This window comes from Tachyglossus aculeatus, chromosome 1 (genome assembly GCF_015852505.1).
Source record: "Tachyglossus aculeatus isolate mTacAcu1 chromosome 1, mTacAcu1.pri, whole genome shotgun sequence".
Classification (NCBI taxonomy): domain Eukaryota; kingdom Metazoa; phylum Chordata; class Mammalia; order Monotremata; family Tachyglossidae; genus Tachyglossus; species Tachyglossus aculeatus.
The window spans coordinates 101,146,488-101,167,253 of NC_052066.1; the positions used below are offsets into that span (position 1 = coordinate 101,146,488).

The 20,766-nt window shown below is 43.5% G+C and overlaps 1 non-coding gene across 1 annotated transcript; it reads right to left on the reverse strand.

Annotated features, from left to right (window-relative positions):
- Window positions 1–340: 340 nt before the first annotated feature.
- Window positions 341–479, reverse strand: LOC119937196. The gene has a single exon (XR_005453943.1). It is a non-coding gene; the product is annotated as a small nucleolar RNA SNORA7 (small nucleolar RNA).
- Between the last annotated feature and the right edge of the window lie 20,287 nt (window positions 480–20,766).

Genomic DNA, 20,766 nt, shown 5'->3' on the forward strand with positions numbered 1-20,766 from the left:
GCATGTCTGTGGTGATTAAGGGGAGGAGACTGTCAGCTTGTTGTGGGCAGGGAATGTGTCTATTTGCTCTTCTATTGTACACTTCTACATGCTTAATACAGTGCTCTGAACACAATAGTTGTCTTATGCTATTGAGTCATCACCAACCCATAGCGACACCATGGACACATCTCTCCCAGAACACCCCCCACCATCAGTAATAATTCTGGTTGTGTATCCATAGAGTTTTCTTGGAAAGAATATGTAAGAAGTTTACAATTGCCTCCTTCCACTCAGCAAACGTGAGTCTCTGCTCTCGACTCTCTCCCATGTCGCTGCTGCCCAGCACAGGTGAGTTTTGATTTGAAGCAGATTGTCTTCCACTCTCTAGCCACTGCCCAAGCTAGGAATGGAATGGATAGGCCTCTGCTTGACACTCCCTTCCATAGTCGAAACTGGTAGAGTACTGGAAACTCTCCAGGTGTGAACCTGAGAAGGGACTGGGCACAATAAGCACTCAACAAGTAAGATTTACTGACTGACTGAGTTGGGTGTTTCAGTGTTCCTGGGGTAAGGATGAATGGGGTCAGTGGAGAGTGCCGGATCATGGAAAACGGGGACAAATCTGCACACCTAGCTGAGAGCTTAGGCTGCAATGGTGGGGGTGAGGAAGGGCAGCTCTGGGGCTTAGAGAAGCAGATGGCTCAGTGGAAAGAGCACGGGCTTGGAAGTCAGAGGTCATGGGTTCAAATCCCAGCTCTGCCAATTGTCAGCTGTGTGACTTTGGGCAAGTCACTTAACTTCTCTGTGCCTCAGTTACCTCATCTGTAAAATGGGGATTAAGACTGTGAGCCCCACTTGGGACTACCTGATCACCTTGTATCCTCCCAAGTACTTAGAACAGTGCTTTGCACATAGTAAGTGCTTAACAAATGCTATCACTATTATTATTATTTTGGATGTTGGTGGGAGCGAGGCTGGGCATGTGCACAATGTGGAGAGCTCGGGCTATCACAAGGCTGGTGTGCCTTTCCCCCTCTCCTCAGAGATTGGAACCCTAGTTGAAGCCCTCCTCCACCCCATCTTCTGACGTGGGTGCCTCACCTCTGCTCAGTGTTCAAGCCCTGGGTCCCAGCCACGTGGTAGCAGGGAACCCAGGATGGGAGGTCCCACCATGCTCCCATCAGGAGTGGGCATTGATGGCAATGATCACTGATTGGCTGAGGAAACTGTAAAATTGTCAATTTTTATAAATACTTAGTTTCAGAAGCACATTATGGTTACGTAGGAGCCACCTTGTTAAAAGTACCCAGAATGAGGTGCTTTTGGAACACTTCAGCTAACCAGGCATTCAAAAGGAATAATGGAGACGTCAAATCCACCCAGAATCTGAAAAGGAACTGCTTGGCTACTTTGAAGAACTGCAAAACTCTGATAGCCCATATCTCCTAACAGAGAAGCAGTATGGCTCAGAGGAAAGAGCAAGGGCTTTGGAGTCAGAGGTCATGGGTTCAAATCCTGGCTCTGCCAATTGTCAGCTGTGCGACTTTGGGTAAGTCACCTAACTTCTCTGTGCCTCAGTTACCTCATCTGTAAAATGGGGATGAAGACTGTGAGCCCCCTGTGGGACAACCTGATCACCTTGTAACCTCCCCAGCACTTAGAACAGTGCTTTGCACATAGTAAGCACTTAATAAATGCCATCATTAAATATCATTTTAATCAGGGACACAAGAATAGATTGCAAGAAAGTAAATCCAAATGGAGATTTAAAACCACAAACAAAAAATTTACACAAGAAAACTCCAAACTAAATCAACAACCCCCACTCCCCTGGCCTGCCTTTACCTCAACTTTATTAGTGGATGTAGGTTTTTTAATCAATCAATCAATCAATCATATTGAGTGCTTACTGTGTGCGGAGCACTGTACCAAGAACTTGGGAAAGTACAACACAACAATATAACAGACACAGTCCCTGCCCACAACATTACCCATATGGAACCTGATCCACAGAGCTAGTCAAAGCACCCAGCACCAAGGGAAAAGAGAGGAAGAGATTTTCTCCCAGACCCCACAAGAGAACTATGGGGGCATGGCTACTTCCAGGACAACCCCTTTCTGTAGTGCAAAAAGAGACAATGGAACGTCCCTGTCTCTCTAACCTGCCCCTCAATTCTTCTAGCTCACTTTCTGGATTACAGGTCTGGCTGGCTATTGAAAGCTGTCTTGCCTCATCATCCCTTCATCCCTGAGTAATAATAATAATAATAATGATGGCATTTGTTAAGTGCTTACTATGTGCCAAGCACTGTTCTAAGCACTGGGGGGAGGTTACAGGGTGATCAGATTGTCCCACGGGGGGCTCACAGTCGTAATCCCCATTTTACAGATGAGGTAACTGAGGCTCAGAGAAGTTAAGTGACTTGCCCAAGGTCACACAGCAGACGTGTGGCGGAGCCAGGATTCAAACCCATGACCTCTGACTCCAAAGCCCAGGCTCTTTCCACTGAGCAACGCTGCTTCATGTAGTATTAGAAGTAGTAGCAGCATTTAATGAGTTCCCAGTTGGAGCTGAGCAGTGTACCAGGTAGTTGAGAAGAACAGAATGATTTGGTGGCACATTACAGGCCTTCGAGAAATTTACACTCTCACAGGAAGAGAGTTATTATCTCTACAGAAAACAATTCTTCTGTAATGTTAGGAATCACTGCTACCATGACAACTCCTCACTATTACCTTCAAAGCTCTCCATCACCTTGCCCCTTCTTATCTTACCTCCCTTCTCTCCTTCTACATGCCAGCCTGCACACTCCACTCCTCTGTTGTTAACCTCCTCACTGTGTTTCATTCTCACCTGTCCCTCCGTTGACCCCTGACCCACATCCTACCTCTAGCCGGAATGCCCTCCCTCCTCACATCTGCCAAGCTAGCACACTTACCCCCTTCAAATCCCTACTGAAAGCACACCTCCTCCAGGAGGCCTTCCCAGACTGAACCCCCTTTTCCTTTTCTCCCCCTCTCCCCCCATCATCCTGACTCCCTCCCTCTGCTCTACCCCCCTCCCCACCCCACAACACTTGCATACATATGTACATATTTATAATCCTATTTATACTGATGCCTGTTTACTTGTTTTCATTCATTCAATCATATTTATTGAGTGCTTACTGTGTGCAGAGCATTGTACTAGGGGCTTGGAAAGTACAATTCGGCAACAGAGACAATCCCTACTCAATAATGGGCTCACAGTCTAGAAGGGGGAGACTGACAACAAAACAAAACAAGTAGACAGGCATCAATACCATCAAAAAAGATCAATAGAATTATAGATATATACACATCATTAATAAAATAACTAGAATAATAAACGTACAAATATACACAAGTGCTGTGGGGCGGGGAAGGGGTAGAGCATAGGGAGGAAGTAGGGGCGATGGGGAGGAGAGGAGGAGCAGAGGAAAAGGGAGGCTCAGTTTGGGAAGTCCTCCTGGAGGAGGGGATCCTTCAGTAGGGCTTTGAAGGGGGGAAGAGAGCTAGTTTGGCAGATGTGAGGATGGAGGGCATTCCAGGCCAGAGGTAGGACATGGGCCAGGTGTCGACAGCGGGACAGGAGAGAACGAGGCACAGTGAGGAGGTTAGCAGCAGAGGAGCGGAGGGTGCGGGCTGGGCTGTAGAAGGAGAGAAGTGAGGTGTGGTAGGAGGGAGCAAGGTGATGGAGAGCTTTGAAGCCAATAGTTTTGATGTCTGTCTCCCCCTTCTAGACTGTAAACTCATTGTGGTCAGGGATTGTCTATCTTTATTGCTGAATTGTACTTTCCAAGCACTTAGTACAGTGCTCTGAACACAGAAAGTGCTCAATAAATACTACTGAATGAATGAACCAAGGCCATTTTTCAGGTGTTTTTTGGCTCTGCCTAGGAGGTCCTTCATCAAGAGAGTTAGGGTTGGCTACCTGGAGCAAAGAGCCATCTCTTTGTCATGTCATTAGTGAATATTTTCTTTAACTGATTCAGCTTTTGGAAAAAAGAGGGCAACCATGCTGGGCTTGCCATCCAAAAATGCAGAGTTGCCTGCAAGTTAAGAATGGGCCTGGGAGTCAGAAGGATGTGGGTTCTAATCCTTGTTCCACTCCATGTATGCTGTGTGACCTTGGGCAAGTCACAACTTCTCTGTACCTCAGTTACCTCACCTGTAAAATATGGATTAAGACTGTAAGCCCCATGATTATCCTGCATCTGCCCCAGTGCTTAGTACAGTGCCTCCAAGTAGAAAGCACTTAACAAATACCATAAAAAAGGCCAAGTTAACTTGAAGATGTAAGTACTCTCTCTGTCAAGTCACACTTTAACCCGGGGTCACCAAGTGTGTCAATATTACGTGGAGACTGGGATAATTTACCATCTGATATACTGGAAACTGGCCCAGATATTGAGTTTAATAATAACCTAGTATTACAGTGAGTTTCATTTTCCATCCTCAGACATACTCTTGGGAGCCATAAAATATCAACTACCAAAAGAAAACCTTACTGCTCTATCCTAACCTGCACTCTCCACATAGGGAAATGAGACACTGCTTTCCCAGAATTCTTGTTACTAGGGAGGAAAGAGCTCATTTTTATTCTTGCGACATGTCACGTAAGAGAACATGATCAGTCCCTCAGTACATTAACTTTCTTTATGGTATTTGTTAGGCACTTACTATGTGCCGGGCACTGCACTGAGCTCTGGGGTAGATACACGTTAATAAGGTTGGATACAGTCCATGTCCTACAAAGGGGCTCACAGTCTTAATCCCCATTTTACAGATGAGGTAATTAAGGCACAGAGAAGTTGTGACTTGCCCAGCATCACACAGCAGATAAATGGAGAAGCTGGGATTAGTACCCTAGTCCTTCCGAATCCCAGGCCCATGTTCTATCCACTAGGCATGCTGCGTCTCAATATTTGTTAAACCCCCTATTCAGTGCTAGAAACTATACCAAGTGTTTGGAAAAGTACAGGAGTACTCCCAAACCTTGTCCTCTCCCTAACTTTCCCATCTCTGTTGACGGCACTACCATCCTTCCCGTCTCACAAGCCCGCAACCTTGGTGTCATCCTCGACTCCGCTCTCTCATTCACCCCTCACATCCAAGCCGTCACCAAAACCTGCCGGTCTCAGCTCCGCAACATTGCCAAGATCTGCCCTTTCCTCTTCATCCAAACCACTACCCTGCTAATTCAAGCTCTCATCCTATCCCGTCTGGACTACTGCACTAGCCTTCTCTCTGATCTCCCATCCTCGTGTCTCTCTCCACTTCAATCCATACTTCATGCTGCTGCCCGGATTATCTTTGTCCAGAAACGCTCTGGACATATTACTCCCCTCCTCAAAAGCCTCCAATGGCTACCGATCAATCTGCGCATCAGGCAGAAACTCCTCACCCTGGGCTTCAAGGCTGTCCATCACCTCGCCCCCTCCTACCTCACCTCCCTTCTCTCCTTCTCCAGCCCAGCCCACACCCTCCGCTCCTCCACCACTAATCTCCTCACTGTACCTCGCTCTCGCCTGTCCCGCCATCGACCCCCGGCCCACGTCATCCCCCGGGCCTGGAATGCCCTCCCTCTGCCCATCCGCCAAGCTAGCTCTCTTCCTCCCTTCAAGGCCCTGCTGAGAGCTCACCTCCTCCAGGAGGCCTTCCCAGACTGAGCCCCTTCTTTTCTCTCCCCTCGTCCCCCTCTCCATCCCCCCGTCTTACCTCCTTCCCTTCCCCACAGCACCTGTATATATGTATATATGGTCGTACATATTTATTACTCTATTTATTTATTTATTTATTTATTTTACTTGTACATTTCTATCCTACTTATTTTATTTTGTTGGTATGTTTGGTTCTGTTCTCTGTCTCCCCCTTTTAGACTGTGAGCCCACTGTTGGGTAGGGACTGTCTCTATGTGATGCCAATTTGTACTTCCCAAGTGCTTAGTACAGTGCTCTGCACATAGTAAGCGCTCAATAAATACGATTGATTGATTGATTGATTGATTGAGTAGCAAGACACATATTCCTTAAATGTCTTACAATTTAATGGGAGAGTCAGGCAAACAAAAATAATCTCCAAATAATGATAGCAGCAAGAAGAGCAAGGAAAAGCAGGAAGCAATACGAACACATTAGTAAGACACAGATGAATAAATTACAACAAATATATACGTGCAAAATATTAAAAAGTCAGTAGATTGAAGCCTAGATATGTTTGTCAATGTTAAGTGAATACAGTTAGAATCCTTGACAGATGGATTGAAAATTTCTGGACAAGGAGGCACCTCTGGCTAGAATCCTGTAAAAGCCTGAAATTAATTCAATCATAATTATTTATTGAGGGCTTACTGTGTGCAAAGAACTATACTGAGTGGTTAGGAGAGTACAATATAACAGTCTGTACCAAGCTCAACCTCATCCTCATCATTAAAAAATCGACAAAGCCCACCCCAGTTCCAATGCTTACCTGTTCTGGTTCTATATCTAGCAATCATCTAACTATATTAGAAGTCACTCTAAGCCAAATGGACCTATTGGGGTCCAATTATTTTTGTGTGGATGTCCTGAGGCTGGTGGGGAGAGGGGTTGTAGGTCTAGCATTTTTGTGGATCGTCACACTTGTGTAGAACTTCCACACATATGAAGTAATGCCTCTCCATGACTCCTCTGGAAACAGGAGGGCTAGCTATGAAGGACTAAGATCTGTCTAGCTTTCCTGAACTAGACTCTTTGGCTTGGTCCAGTTTTACCCAGACCTAAGGCTCAGACTCAAGGGCAACTGACATAGCATACCTCAAGCTAGATTCTAGCTGGTGATTTAGGGTCAAATTGGGTCATGTACCTCCAGGGGAACCCACCGAAGAGAGGAATACATATCAATCAATCAATCAATCAATCGCATTTATTGAGCGCTTACTGTGTGCAGAGCACTGTACTAAGTGCTTGGGAAGTACAAGTTGGCAACATATAGAGACAGTCCCTACCCAACAGTGGGCTCACAGTCTAGAAGGGGGGAGACATCTCTATATGTTGCCGACTTGTACTTCCCAAGCACTTAGTACAGTGCTCTGCATACAGTAAGTGCTTAATAAATACGATTGAATGAATGAATGAATCAACACTCAAACCCCAATAACAAGGACAGGATGAAGCTTGAGAACCTAACCTCCGATTTTCCATTGACCAAATTATTTATTAGACACAGTTTTATCATAATAATATTTCTTATATGCTTATTAGATACCAGTTTGCCATGATAGATCTTGGTAATCAAATCAGACCTTGTTCCTGTCCCATAATCTAAGGGTAGGGTAGGGTAGGGTAGGGTATACGTTTGAATAGGGAGACCAGGGGTCTTGATCTCCATTTTACAGAAGAGGAAACTGAAGCACAAAGAGGTTAAATGTCTTGTCTAAGGTCATACAGCAGTAACTAGAACCTGTGTCTGTTGATTCCAGATCCCATAGGCTTTCCACTGCTCATTGATTCCCATATACTTCATACTTCATGCTGCTGCCTGGATTGTCTTTATCCAGAAATGCTCTGGGCATGTTACTCCCTTCCTCAAAAATCTCCAGTGGCTATCAATCAATCTGCACATCAGGCAGAAACTCCTCACCCTGGGCTTCAAGGCTCTCCATCACCTTGCCCCCTCCTACCTCACCTCCCTTCTCTCCTTCTACAGCCCACCCCACACCCTCCGCTCCTCTGCCGCTAATCTCCTCACTGTACCTCGTTCTCGCCTGTCCTGCCATCGATCCCCGGCCCACGTCATCCCCCGGGCCTGGAATGCCCTCCCTCTGCCCATCCGCCAAGCTAACTCTCTTCCTCCCTTCAAGGCCCTACTGAGAGCTCACCTCCTTCAGGAGGCCTTCCCAGACTGAGCCCCTTCCTTCCTCTCCCCCTCGTCCCCCTGTCCATCCCCCTCATCTTACCTCCTTCCCTTCCCCACAGCACCTGTATATATGTATATATGTTTGTACATATTTATTACTCTATTTATTTATTTATTTATTTATTTATTTATTTATTTATTTATTTTACTTGTACATATCATCATCAATCGTATTTATTGAGCGCTTACTGTGTGCAGAGCACTGTACTAAGCGCTTGGGAAGTACAAGTTGGCAACATATAGAGACAGTCCCTACCCAGCAGTGGGCTCACAGTCTAAAAATATCTAAAAATATCTAAACATATCTATTCTATTTATTTTATTTTGTTAGTATGTTTGGTTTTGTGCTCTGTCTCCCCCTTTTAGACTGTGAGCCCACTATTGGGTAGGGACTGTCTCTATATGTTGCCAACTTGTACTTCCCAAGCGCTTAGTACAGTGCTCTACACACAGTAAGCACTCAATAAATACGATTGATGATGATATAACAATTCCTGAATTCATCCCTTCCTTTCCACCCAAATAGCTACCACCCTGGACCAAACTGTAGTCAAATCACATCTAACTATCATATTAGCCTCCTCACTGGTCTCCCTGTCTCCAGCTTCTCCCCTTTATATTCATTCATTCATTCAATCATATTTATTAAGCACTTTCTATGGGCAGAGTACTGTACTAAGTGCTTGGGAAAGTCCAGTACAACAATAAAGAGAGACAATCCCTGCCCACAGTGAGCTCACAGTGTAGAGGGGGAAGACAGACATTAGTAGAAGTAAAGAGACATCAATATAAATATATAAAATTACAGATATATTCATAAGTGCTGTGGGGTGCTGGGGGGAAGCAAAGGGAGCGAGTCAGGGTAATGTGGAAGGGAGTGGAAGATGAGGAAAAGTGGGGCTTAGTCTGGGAAGACCTCTCGGAGGAGATGTGCTTTCAGTAAAGCTTTGAAGTGGGGGAGAGTAATTGTATGGAGGATTTGAGAAGGGAGACCGTTCCAGGTCAGAGGTAGGAGGTGGGCCAGGGGTCAGTGGAGAGACAGGCAAGAACGAAGCACAGTGAGAAGGTTAGCACCAGAGGAGCAAAGTGTGCAGGCTGGGTTGTAGAAGGAGAGAAGGGAAGTGAGGTAGGAGGGGGCAAGGTGATGGAGAGCTTTAAAGCCAATGGTGGGAGTTTTTGTTTGATATGGAGGTGGATAGGCAATGGCTGAAGATTTTTGAGGAGGGGGGGGGCGACATGCCCTGAATGTTTCTAAACTGTCCTACAATCTACTGCATAAATCATTTTCCAGAATTATTGTTTGTCACAAATCCCTCCACTCACTTCTCAAAATCCTCCATTGCCTTCCAGTGTCTTTCCATATCTAGAATAAACTCCTCACAGTTTATTGCAAGCTCTCCACCAACTCACCCAACCTAAGATGGCTGCTCTCTTCATCCTCAGCTCCTCAATTTTACCTCTTCCTTCCTCTCAGAACTAACCTGTCTGTACCTTGCCCTCAATTCTCCTGTCTCCAGGCACTCCTGCACATTGCTCCAGCTTGAAACTCCCTCCCTCCCCATGTCAGACAGGCCACAAACCCTCCCAATACTCACAGCCTTCCTGAAATCCCAGCTCCTCCAACCCACTTTCCCCAATTAATTCTCAGCACCCCATGTCAGAGAAACTCATCAGCCATAACCAAGACTTACATACTTATTTGTGTCCATTCTCAGCACTCATGAATGCATGTTCATTCAATTAAAGTCAGTTATTTATTTTATTACTCTATTGCAATATTTTTATATCTGCCTTCTCTGTTAAGAATGTAAGCTCCTTGTAGGCAGGGCATGTTTCATTGTTTGGTACTTCCTGAGCATCTAGAACAGTATGTTGTAGTCAATGGTCATGGGTTCAAATCCTGCCTCCGCCGCTTGTCAGCTGTGTGACTTTGGGCAAATAACTTAACTTCTCTGGGTCTCTTATCTCATCTGTTGGGGAGCAAGACAGTGAGTCCCAAGTGAGACAACCTGATCACCTTGTATCCTCCCCAGTGCTTAGAACAGTGCTTTGCACATAGTAAGTGCTTGCAAATGCCATCATTAATGGGCATTCAATATATATTATTAATACTAATAATAATACCAGCGAGGAACACACACCCTGGGAATTGTTAGCTGAGTTCTAACATCAACACAGAGAGGCCAGTATAAATCAAATCCTCGCATGTCACTGCATCATCACAAAGCTGAGAGAGTCTTATTAGCAGAACTTAGGAAGAACAGTAAAGAAACAAAGCAGAAAGCACTCAACAGAACTTTCAAAAACACTCTTCTTTTTCATTCTATACTTCCTTTCTCTAACAGCTCTGGGACAATGGGGGAGCTTTTCCTTACAGAAGTTTAACTGATTTTGCACGTATTTTGTAACAACATCACTTGACAGACTGTCAGAATTGTTTCCCTTCAGCTATCTCAACAATGTAGGAAATATTATTTTGACAGGCTCCTATTAAGGAAGAGGTTTGATTCATATAGACTTTCAAATAATGTTACAAAAATAAAATAGTGGCATTTAAATCATTTCAGGTAATAATCTCATCTCCTCTTTCACTAAATATTTTTATGGTATTTGTTAAGTGCTTAATATGTGCCAAGCACTGTACTAAGCACTGGGGTACATACAAGGTAATCTGTTGAACACAGGCTCTGTCCTACATGGGGCTCACAGTCTTAATCCCTATTTTACAGATGAGAGCACTGAATCCCAGAGAGGTTAGGTGACTTGTCCAAGGTTACACAACAGACAAGTGTTGGAGTCAGGATTAGAACCTAGGTTCTTCTAACTCCCAGGTCGTGCTCTATCCACTAAACCACAATGCTTCCCATTTTGTGATTGTTAATCTCCCGGGGAACACTGACCATTCTCTATCATCCTTGGGACAGGACAAACTAGGATGGTGATGGGAAAAGGAGGAGGAATAGCTTCCTCAGTGTTGTAGTACATGAAAAGATATTTCTGGGGAATTCCCCTGGGGCATCACGGCCTTGGAAAAAATTCCCAAGAACTCTCCACCGAAGTACCTGCCTGCTTCCCACTCTATCCCACCTGAAATGGATCATTGTTCCTCAACCTAAATATCCACAGTGGGACACTGAGGCTGCCATCAGTCAATCAATCAGTCGTATTTATTGAGCTCTAACTGGGAGCAGAACACTGCACTAAACGTTTAGAGCGTTCAATACAAATGAGTTCATGGATAAGATCACTGGCCCCAAGGAGCTTACAATCTAGTGGGGCGTTAAGGAGTTTAGTCCTTTTTTGAGTTCCTTCACTTCTTTTTCCTCAACTTTTCCCTCTTTTGCTTGTTTCTACTCTTGGAGTGCCCAGGGGATTCTGTGTCAACTTAGCAATTTGGGGCCTGGAAAAATCAAGCTAAACCCATTACTCGGAGGAGACTCCCTGCCATTTAAATTGATGGAGAGGAGGAAGCACAGCCAAATACCCAGAAAATTAATTACATGTCAGAATTTGAGATTGGATAAGTTCTCTGGCAGGAAAATGGAGGGCCTGAATCTTAAAAGTTTATGATTAAGGGAATGTGTCATCTCTTCAGCAGGCCTGGGCTGGGTTAACTTTATAAATAAAATGAATACCATCTGAAGTACTATAGGGTGAATCTGAGAAGGCTTATGTAGGCCTTCCAAAAAAGAGGTTGGAAACTTTAAAGCAAGTACTGCAAGTCAGATACAGATTTATCAAGTTTCTTTGCTTAGTGGTAGATCTAAGGAGTCGATTCAGGATGGATTGTGCAAGCAGTATCCAGTTGTGGCTTTCTTTAAAGGATTTTCCTGTTTGAAAGTAATGCCTGCCTGACAGGGTATGAGTGACACAGGGTACTGGACATCATTCTAATGGATTTTGTAATCTACTGACTCTCTCCTGGAAGATCTTAGGTGCTGGGCCAATAAAAGCTTTCCCAGCTGGCCAAAATTTGGTCACCTTTGGTGAATAAGAACTTTTTTGGGTTGATCCTGGAGGATTCAAGCTGCAATACTTCATTAGAAGTTGCACCGTATAAACCCATAAAAATATTTTCCAGGTCTATATTTATTTCCTTCAGCTCTTTGCCAACAATGAGTCACTTTGAGTTTTTAAAGCGTAAATAATAATCTCTGTGGAAATAAGTGGGTGACCACAGAGATGTGACTGGAATTTTTTAGGGATCCTTGACTTTAGAAACCATTATTGCCTGGCTTGGGAAAATGGTCCAAACCATCATTTGGGGGGCTGGTTGGACCTTTTCTTTCAGGCACCTCAAACTTCAACTTCCAGATAACATGGGGCATCCTGCAGTCAAACACCTTATTTTCATAGTAGAAACAATGTCTTTGTTATGTCAGTGAGATCAGTGGATGGATGTGAAACAGCGTGGCCTAGTGGGTAGAGCATGGGCCCGGGAATCAGAAGGACCTGGGCTCTAAACCCAGCTTTGCCACTTGCCTGCTGTGTGACCTCGGGCAAGTCACTTAACTTCTCTGTGCCTCAGTTATCTCATCTGTAAAATGGGGTTAATACTGTGAGCCCCATGTGGGCCAGGGACTGTATCCAACTTGATTAGGTTGTATCTACCCCAGCACTTAGTGCTTGAAATGTAGTAAGCACTTAACAAATACCATCATTATTTTTATCATTATTAAGGGTAGCAAAATGTCTTCCCATTTCTTTCCAATGCGCTGAACCTTGCCAATACAGACTCTTTTTGGGTTTTGATTTTTAATTTCCCTGGGGAAAATGGCATAATTTAGTTCCTTGAGGGCAGGGATCAAGTACTTCCCAAGTGCTTAGTACAGTGCTGTGTGCACAGTAAGCACTCAACAAATATAATTGAATGAATGAAGTCTAGGGCCTCTATTGTATTCTCTCTGGCACTTGGTTTAATGGTCAGTCCTGAATAAGTGCTCAGTAAGTACTAATGATTGATTGTTTGTAAAGAGCGTGAGCTGGGGAGTCAGGGAACCTGAGTTAACAGTAATAATAATCATAATTGGGGTATTTGGTAAGTGCTTACTATCTGCCAACTTGTACTTCCCAAGTGCTTAGTACAGTGCTCTGCACACAGTAAGCACTCAATAAATGCGATTGAATGAATGAATGAATCTGCCAAGCACTGTTCTAAGCTCCAGTCCCACTTCTGACAATGGCCAGTTGAATGACCAGGTAAGTCATTTAACTGCTCTGTGCCTCAATTTCCCCAACCTATAAAACAATAGCATAGCCTAGTGGCAAGAACATGGGCTTGGGAATCAGAGGACGTGGGGTCTAATCTCTGCTCTGCCACTCATCTGCTGTGTGACCTTGGGGGAGTCATTTAACTTCTCTGTGCCTCAGATACCTCATCTGTAAAATGGGGATTAAGATTGTGAGCCCCATGTGGGACAGGGACTGTGTCCAATCTGATTACCTTGTACCTACTCCAGCACTTAGAACAGTGCTTGTCACATAGTGAGCACTTAATGAATGCCATAATCATTTATTGTTATTATTATTATCCACCTTTCCTTAACTCACAGAGCTATTGCAAGGAGTAAATAAGGTTACTGATGTGACACCGTTTTGGGAAAAGTAAAAGGTTTCTATACTAATTCAACACACTATTATTTTCTTGAGCCAAACTGCTAGTTTAACCTTTTTCAATGGTGTTTCCCTAAGGAAATTAAAAATTTCCAGGCTCTGTTTCTCAGAGTGAAGGATGCATTAAGAATTCAGTTTGGCTCCGGGAAGAACATTTTAACCCCCTTACTCCGGGATTAAACTTTAGATGCCAACTTCAGAATAAGGCATCTAACATAAATACGAACTTGACATTTGACAAACCACCTTTTGTATGAGGATCCACCAAGGAGGAATTGAATGACAGATGGATCAGTGGGAATGATCCATTTAATTGGATCCATTCAATGAGCAATTCCAATTGACAATGAGATTAATGTAAGGTCCGATTAAAAAAATCCATTGGGAATTTTGGGAAAGAATCCACAAATTAAGTGTAACACTTTAGTAGTAGTAGTAGTAGTAGTAGTAGTAGTAGTAGTAGTAGTAGTAGTAGTAGTAGTAGTAGTAGTAACAGTAGTAGTTGTAGTAGTATTTGGATAGTACCTACTATCTGTAAACCACTATACTAAACACTGGGAAAAAATTTCCTGGGGGAGAATTAGACAAGCCCATGTCTCCAAAGGGGTTCACAATCTAAGAATAAGCTGGGGGAAGGAGCTAATGACAGATGCATAATAAACTGGAAATCTTTTAGGAAATCTTTCGTTTTCTTTACAATTGATAGTATTTTCAAAACCAAACATATATTTTAAAATGATTAGACTATTAGGTGTCAATTATCCTTATATCATTAAGATATCACCTCAACGAACACTTATTGCCTATGTTATGGATATCTAAGTCCACACAGAAACTTTTTTTAATGCTTTATTGAAAATGACAAAGATCATTGGAGCTGTGAAGCCAAGTGACCTGGTGGAAAAAGCACAGGCCTGAGAGTCAGAGGACTTGGGTTCTAATCCTGACCACCACTTGTCTACTGTGTGACCTTGGACAATCACTTCACTTCTCTGTGCCTCAGTTACCTCATCTGGAAAATGGGGAGTAAGATGTAAGCCCCAAATGGGACATGGACTGTGAACAACCAGACTAGGTTGTATCAATCCCAGTATTTAGTACAGTTCCTGGAACATAATAAGAGCTTATCAAATATCATTTATAAAAAAGCTGTGAGCATATGAAGTCATAGTAGTGACCTAGAGAAAGCTCTAGTTATGGCGACAAGTTTGAAGCTTTAGAATTCAGAGGAAGCGCCTTTTTTTTCTTTCAAGCAGAAGGTAGTTTGTTTATGAATGGCCGGGATAATAGTGAAGTAGAGGGGAAAGCTAACCAAACTTTTTTAACCCCTAAAATGCTACCTGGTATTTCAATACCAACTGATTTCATCCCTCCACCCCCACGCCCCAACCCTCAGCTGGCCTTCAGTCCTGGAGCTTCACTTCCCAGAGAAGTGAATAACTCAATAGTTGAGTAGTTGGGTAATGTAGATTTTTTTTAAAAAACCCTGAAAACATTAAGGAGTGATTTGACCCAAACACATAATACACAGAAATCCCCCTCTGACTGGCAACAATCCAGTATCCAAATTGTCAATCCTGAATATCTATAGGGAGCTTAGCCATGCTGGTACTTTTGCATTCAGGTGTGATTATTTATTCAGAGATAATTTAGAGAAGCAGCGTGACTCAGTGGAAAGAGCATGGGCATTGGAGTCAGAAGTCATGGGTTCAAATCTCAACTCCGCCAGTTGTCAGCTACGTGATTTTGGGCAAGTCACTTAACTTCTCTGTGCCTCAGTTCCCTCATCTGTAAAATGGGGATTAAGACTGTGAGCCCCACGTGGGACAACCTGATCACCTTGTATCCCCCCAGCACTTAGAGCAGTGCTTTGCACATAGTAAGCGCTTAACAAATACCATTATTATTATTATTATTCACATCATGGGCTGTTCAACTACTACTCATAGCAGGTCCAGGTGCCCCTTTTTGGCCAATATGAATTTCACGGCCATGGTGAGTAGCTAAAGTACTTATAAATTGGAGAAGGAAGTAGAGGGGTGGAAGGTTAGAATTGTTTTTCTTAGGAAGTGCAGAATTAGCAAGCCCAAGGCACTTGCTCTCCTGAGTAATGTGCTTCATCTGATAATGAAAGTTAAGAAACAGAACTGCATACCAGGAGCTTGTCAGGTTATTTAAACACATGAAGGGAGGTTAGTGGTGCAGACTCGAAGATTAAATAAGATACTATGGTTTAAGTATCAAGGAAGATGATGCCTGTCTTAGGTAATCTTAAGAGATTGAGGAACAGGCAAGTGGTACCAGTGTAAAGGTGGTGGGGCTCAGACTCAATCAACCAATCAATCAATCAATCAATCATATTTATTGAGCGCTTACTGTGTGCAGAGCACTGTACTAAGCGCTTGGGAAGTGCAAGTCGGCAACACATAGAGACAGTCCCTACCCAACAGTGGGCTCACAGTCTAAAAGGGGGAGACAGAGAACAAAACCAAACATGCTAACAAAATAAAATAAATAGAATAGATATGTACAAGTAAGATGAATAAATAAATAAATAGAGTAATGCATATCTACAAACATATATACATATATACAGGTGCTGTGGGGAAGTGAAGGAGGTAAGATGGGGGGATGGAGAGGGGGACGAGGTGGAGAGGAAGGAAGGGGCTCTACATTAATATTATTATCACTAATAATTAATATTATTATGCTATTTCTTGAGTGTTTACTATGACCCCGGGTTGTATAAATACTGGGGTAGTGGTCTTGTCCCTTCCCACAGGGAAGGGAATGTATTTGCCAACTCTGTTATGTTGCACTCCCCCAAATGCTTAGTACAGTGCTCTGCATACAGTAAACCCTCAATAAATATGACTGATATGAGTTAATCATGTCAGATGCAGTCCCTAACCCACATGGGACTCACAGCCTGGAGGACAGGGAAAAATCAATCATTTATTGAACACTCACTGTGTGCAGAGCGTTGTACAAAGAGCTTGTCAGGGTACAGTATAACAGAGTTGGATGATAAGTTCCCTGCCCACATAAGCTTACAGTCTAGAAGGGGAGACAGACATTAATATGAACAAATAAAGTATGGATATGTACATAAGTGTTGTGGGGCTGAGGGAAGGGTGAACAAAGGGCACAAATTCAAGTGCAAGGGTGACACAGAAGGGAGTGGGAGATGAGGAAATGAGGGCTTGATTGGAGAAGACCTCTTAAAAGTGACATGCTTTCAATAAGGCTTTGAAGGTGAAGAGAGTGACTGTCGGATATGAAGAGAGTAGGTGTTTCAGGTAAGAAGCAGGATATGGACCAGAGTTCACAGGAAAGTAGATGAGATTGAAGTACAGTGAGTAGATTGACATTGGCAGAGTGAAATGGGCTGGCTGAGTTCTAGTAGGTAATGAGGCAGGTAAGGTAGTGGGGGCAAGGTGATTGAGTGCTTTAAAGCTGGTATTTATACAGATATTTGTACTTCTGCTTGCCTCCAACCCCTCTCAGAGTTGCAACTAGAGAGTTTCCAGTACTCTACCAGTCTCAACAAAGGGAGGGAGAGTCAAGCAATGGCATATACATTCCATCTCTAGCTTTGGCAGTGGCTATTGAGTGGAAGGCAATCTGCTACAAGTCAAAACTCACCTGTGCTGGACACCAGTGGCATGAGAGAGAGTCAAGGGCTGAGACTCAAATTTACTGCATGGAAGGAGGCAGTGTTAATCCACTTCCATATTTTGTCCAAGGATACTCTATAGATACACTACCAGAATGATTGCAGATGGAGGTGGAGCATCTGGGAGAGATGTGTCCATGGTGTCGCTATGGGTCAGAGATGACTTGAATGGATAAGACAAGGTAAGACTTACCTCCATAGTGTACTCAGTAAACCAGTGCCCTGGGCCCCTCTCCTCTGTGGCACATCTGTCCCCCTCCCCACCCACGATGCAGATGTGGGAGAACACTTTCTTGCTTAGGGGAACAGAGTTGGGGGGAAGAGGACTGTTCCTTCTACAGCCCAGCACCCCTCTCCGCTTCTCTGCCACTAACCTCCTCACCGTGCCTCATTCTCTCCTGTTCCACCGTCGACCCCCGGCCCACATCCTCCCCCTGGCCTGGAATGCCCTCCCTACGCACATTCGCCAAGCCAGCTCTCTTCCTCCCTTCAAAGCCCTACTGAGAGCTCACCTCCTCCAGGAGGCCTTCCCAGACTGAGCCCCCTCCTTCCTCTCCCCCTCCTCCCCCTCCCCATCCCCCCGCCTTACCTCCTTCCCCTCCCCACAGCACCTGTATATATATATATATATATATATATATATATATATATATATATTTGTACATATTATTACTCTGTTTATTTTACTTGTACATATTTATTCTATTTATTTTATTTTGTTAATACGTTTTGTTTTGTTGTCTGTCTTCCCCTTCTAGACTGTGAGCCCACTGTTGGGTAGGGACTGTCTCTATATGTTGCCAACTTGTACTTCCCAAGCACTTAGTACAGTGCTCTGCACACAGTAAGCGCTCAATAAATATGATTGAATGAATGAATGAATGACTGTGAGCCTGTTGTTGGGCAGGGACCGTCTCTATACGTTGCCAACCTGTACTTCCCAAGTGCTTAGTACAGTGCTCTGCCCACAGTAAGCGCTCAATAAATGTGATTGAAAGAATGACTGAATGACCAACTCCCAGTAGAGTAATCCTCTGTGGCTGCAGACTCAAAAACAGCTGCAACGGCTTCCCCTCCCTGGCCCACTCAACTGCTTCCCTCTGCGAAGTCAGCCAGGTTCTGAGGTCGCCTCCCCTGCTGGGACCCCCTGGTCTCTGGACTTGGTGAGTAGGTTCAGCACAGTGTGGGATCCAGGTAACCTTTCTGCTCGGTTTTTGGGCCCAATTCCTCTGTCCTTGTTGGGAGCATCCCAACTGAGAATGCTTCTGGATGACGGGAAGGGTTTTGTCAAATCTTTGACTTTCAAGGGATTAACAATTCTGCTGCTGTCTTCCTCCCCCGCCCCCCAGACATAATTGAAAATCAAAATTCCAATATTATCATTCTTTTGATTTCTTAGTGAATTATGTTGTTCCATGTAGCAATGCATCTGATGACATCTGGCAATACAGACTGTAGCATTCTTTAAGGCCAAAATTTCTACCCAGGCAAATTTTTCACTATTGAAGTTGTCTTCTCTTGGCCACCTGTCTGGGTGTAATCTGCACTCTCTTTTTCTGAAGCTATTTGAAATTGCAGTCACTCTCCAGCTAGAAGTCTTCTCCAAACATTTAGCCACAAGCATATAACTGCTCAGTCACTCTCTGCAGCCTTTAACACTCAAAAGTGTTTGGCTTTTATTAACAGTTCTGTAACAAGCATGAAGAATTGTTAAGGACACAGAAGCAGTTTTCTATGAGTCTCCTTCCTATTATTTCATTTGAGCTAAATGAGGATGGGGCGAATAGATGGGTTATTCATATGATGCTAGGCAGAAATAGCTCTCTAGGTCCCAGACCCCCTGTTAGTTTTCACAGATTTTACCAAAATATTTTTGTACATTCCTATTGTTTTTTTACTTAAAAATATGGCAAGACTGAATGAAATGGATAAGCCTCTTTCAAAAGCAAAAAAACATTCAATTTCATTGCTCAGCATGCAACATTTTTCTCTGCGTTTTCAGATATGCTGCAAGAGTTGATCTCCATGCCTTTTTTCAATACAGAAACCTAGCGTTTTGAAAACTCAATGGACCCCAAAAGGTGAGCCCTATTCAATTTTCCCTGGCTATTCTAGGATACTGTTTGAACTTTTTCTAATTGTTTGAAGAAACAGATTTCTCTTAACCTTTGGTGGTAAAGAAAGGTTTTGTGGATATTTATCCCCTTGTGTAAGAGGAGAAAGGAAATATACAACTTGTGACTAATGAATGAAGGTTTTGTTGCTTTGGTGGCTATATATTTTTCTACATTTCATTCAGCAAAACCAAGTGGGATTTTCTGCAGAACTGATCAGTTGTTTGATAGCGGCCCACACAGGAAGTAGCTGTAGATCAGGAAGATATTTTCCAGAGATGACTGAGAACGTACTGGGGACAAGTGAAGATTCCTTTTCCACTTGATGTTAGGCATTCTGGTAACTATGGTCACAACCCACCTTTTTCATAAATAACAGCAATGTTTAGATGTACAGTATGCTCTCAGTGTCTCAGCTTGCAATTAATCTGAGTCCCACTACAGCCCGCAACAATTTTTCAGAAAGTGTTCATTTTGAATTTCTGAATTTAGTTGCAGCTGTGCATTTTTTCTACTAAAGGTAAATGAAATGCACACATCTGTGCTTAAAAAAGGAAAGCAAACGGAATTGGGTAGGACCCAAATGTGTTCTGTATCTTTATTTTGGCTTCAGAAGACCTGGGTTCTATTCCCAGCTCTGCCACTTGCCTGCAGTGTGCCTTTGGGCAAGTCACTTGACTAAAGAGCCCGGGCTTGGGAGTCAGAGGTCATGGGTTCTAATCCCGGCTCTGTCACTTGTCAGCTGTGTGACTATGGGCAAGTCACTTAACTTCTCTGTGCCTCAGTTACCTCATGGGGATTAAGACTGTGAGCCCCATGTGGGACAACCTGATTATCTTGTATCTCCCTCAGTGCTTAGAACAGTGCTTGACACAAAGTAAGTGCTTAAATACCATTAATGCTATTTTTATTATCCATGCCTCAGTTTTTTTAATCTGTAAAATGGAGATAAAATTCCGGTTCTCCCCTCATTTCAATCAACCAATCAATGGTATTTATTGAGCACTTACTATGTGAAGAGCACTTTACTAAGAATTTAGGAGAGTACAATAGAATTAGCAGACATGCTCCTTGCCCATAATGAGTTTACAATCTAGAAAGGGAGGCAGAGATTAAAATGAATAAATAAGTAATTTATAATATATAATTTTAAGATATGTACATAAGTGCTATACATAGTCCTTTTAGACTAGGCACCTTATGTGAGATGGGGACTGTGTCCAATCTGCTTTTCTACGTCACTGCTTACCACAGTATTTTCCACATAGTAAGTGCATAACTTTAATGTTAAGAGTGGCATTTGCTAATCATTTACTATATGCCAAGCACTGGGGTAGCTACAAAACAATATCAGACACAGTCCCTGTCCAGTTGGGGCTCACAGTCGAAGGGGAGGAAGAACAGGTATTTAATCCCCACTTCACAGATGGGAAAACTGAGTGGCACAGTGATGTTGCCCAAGGG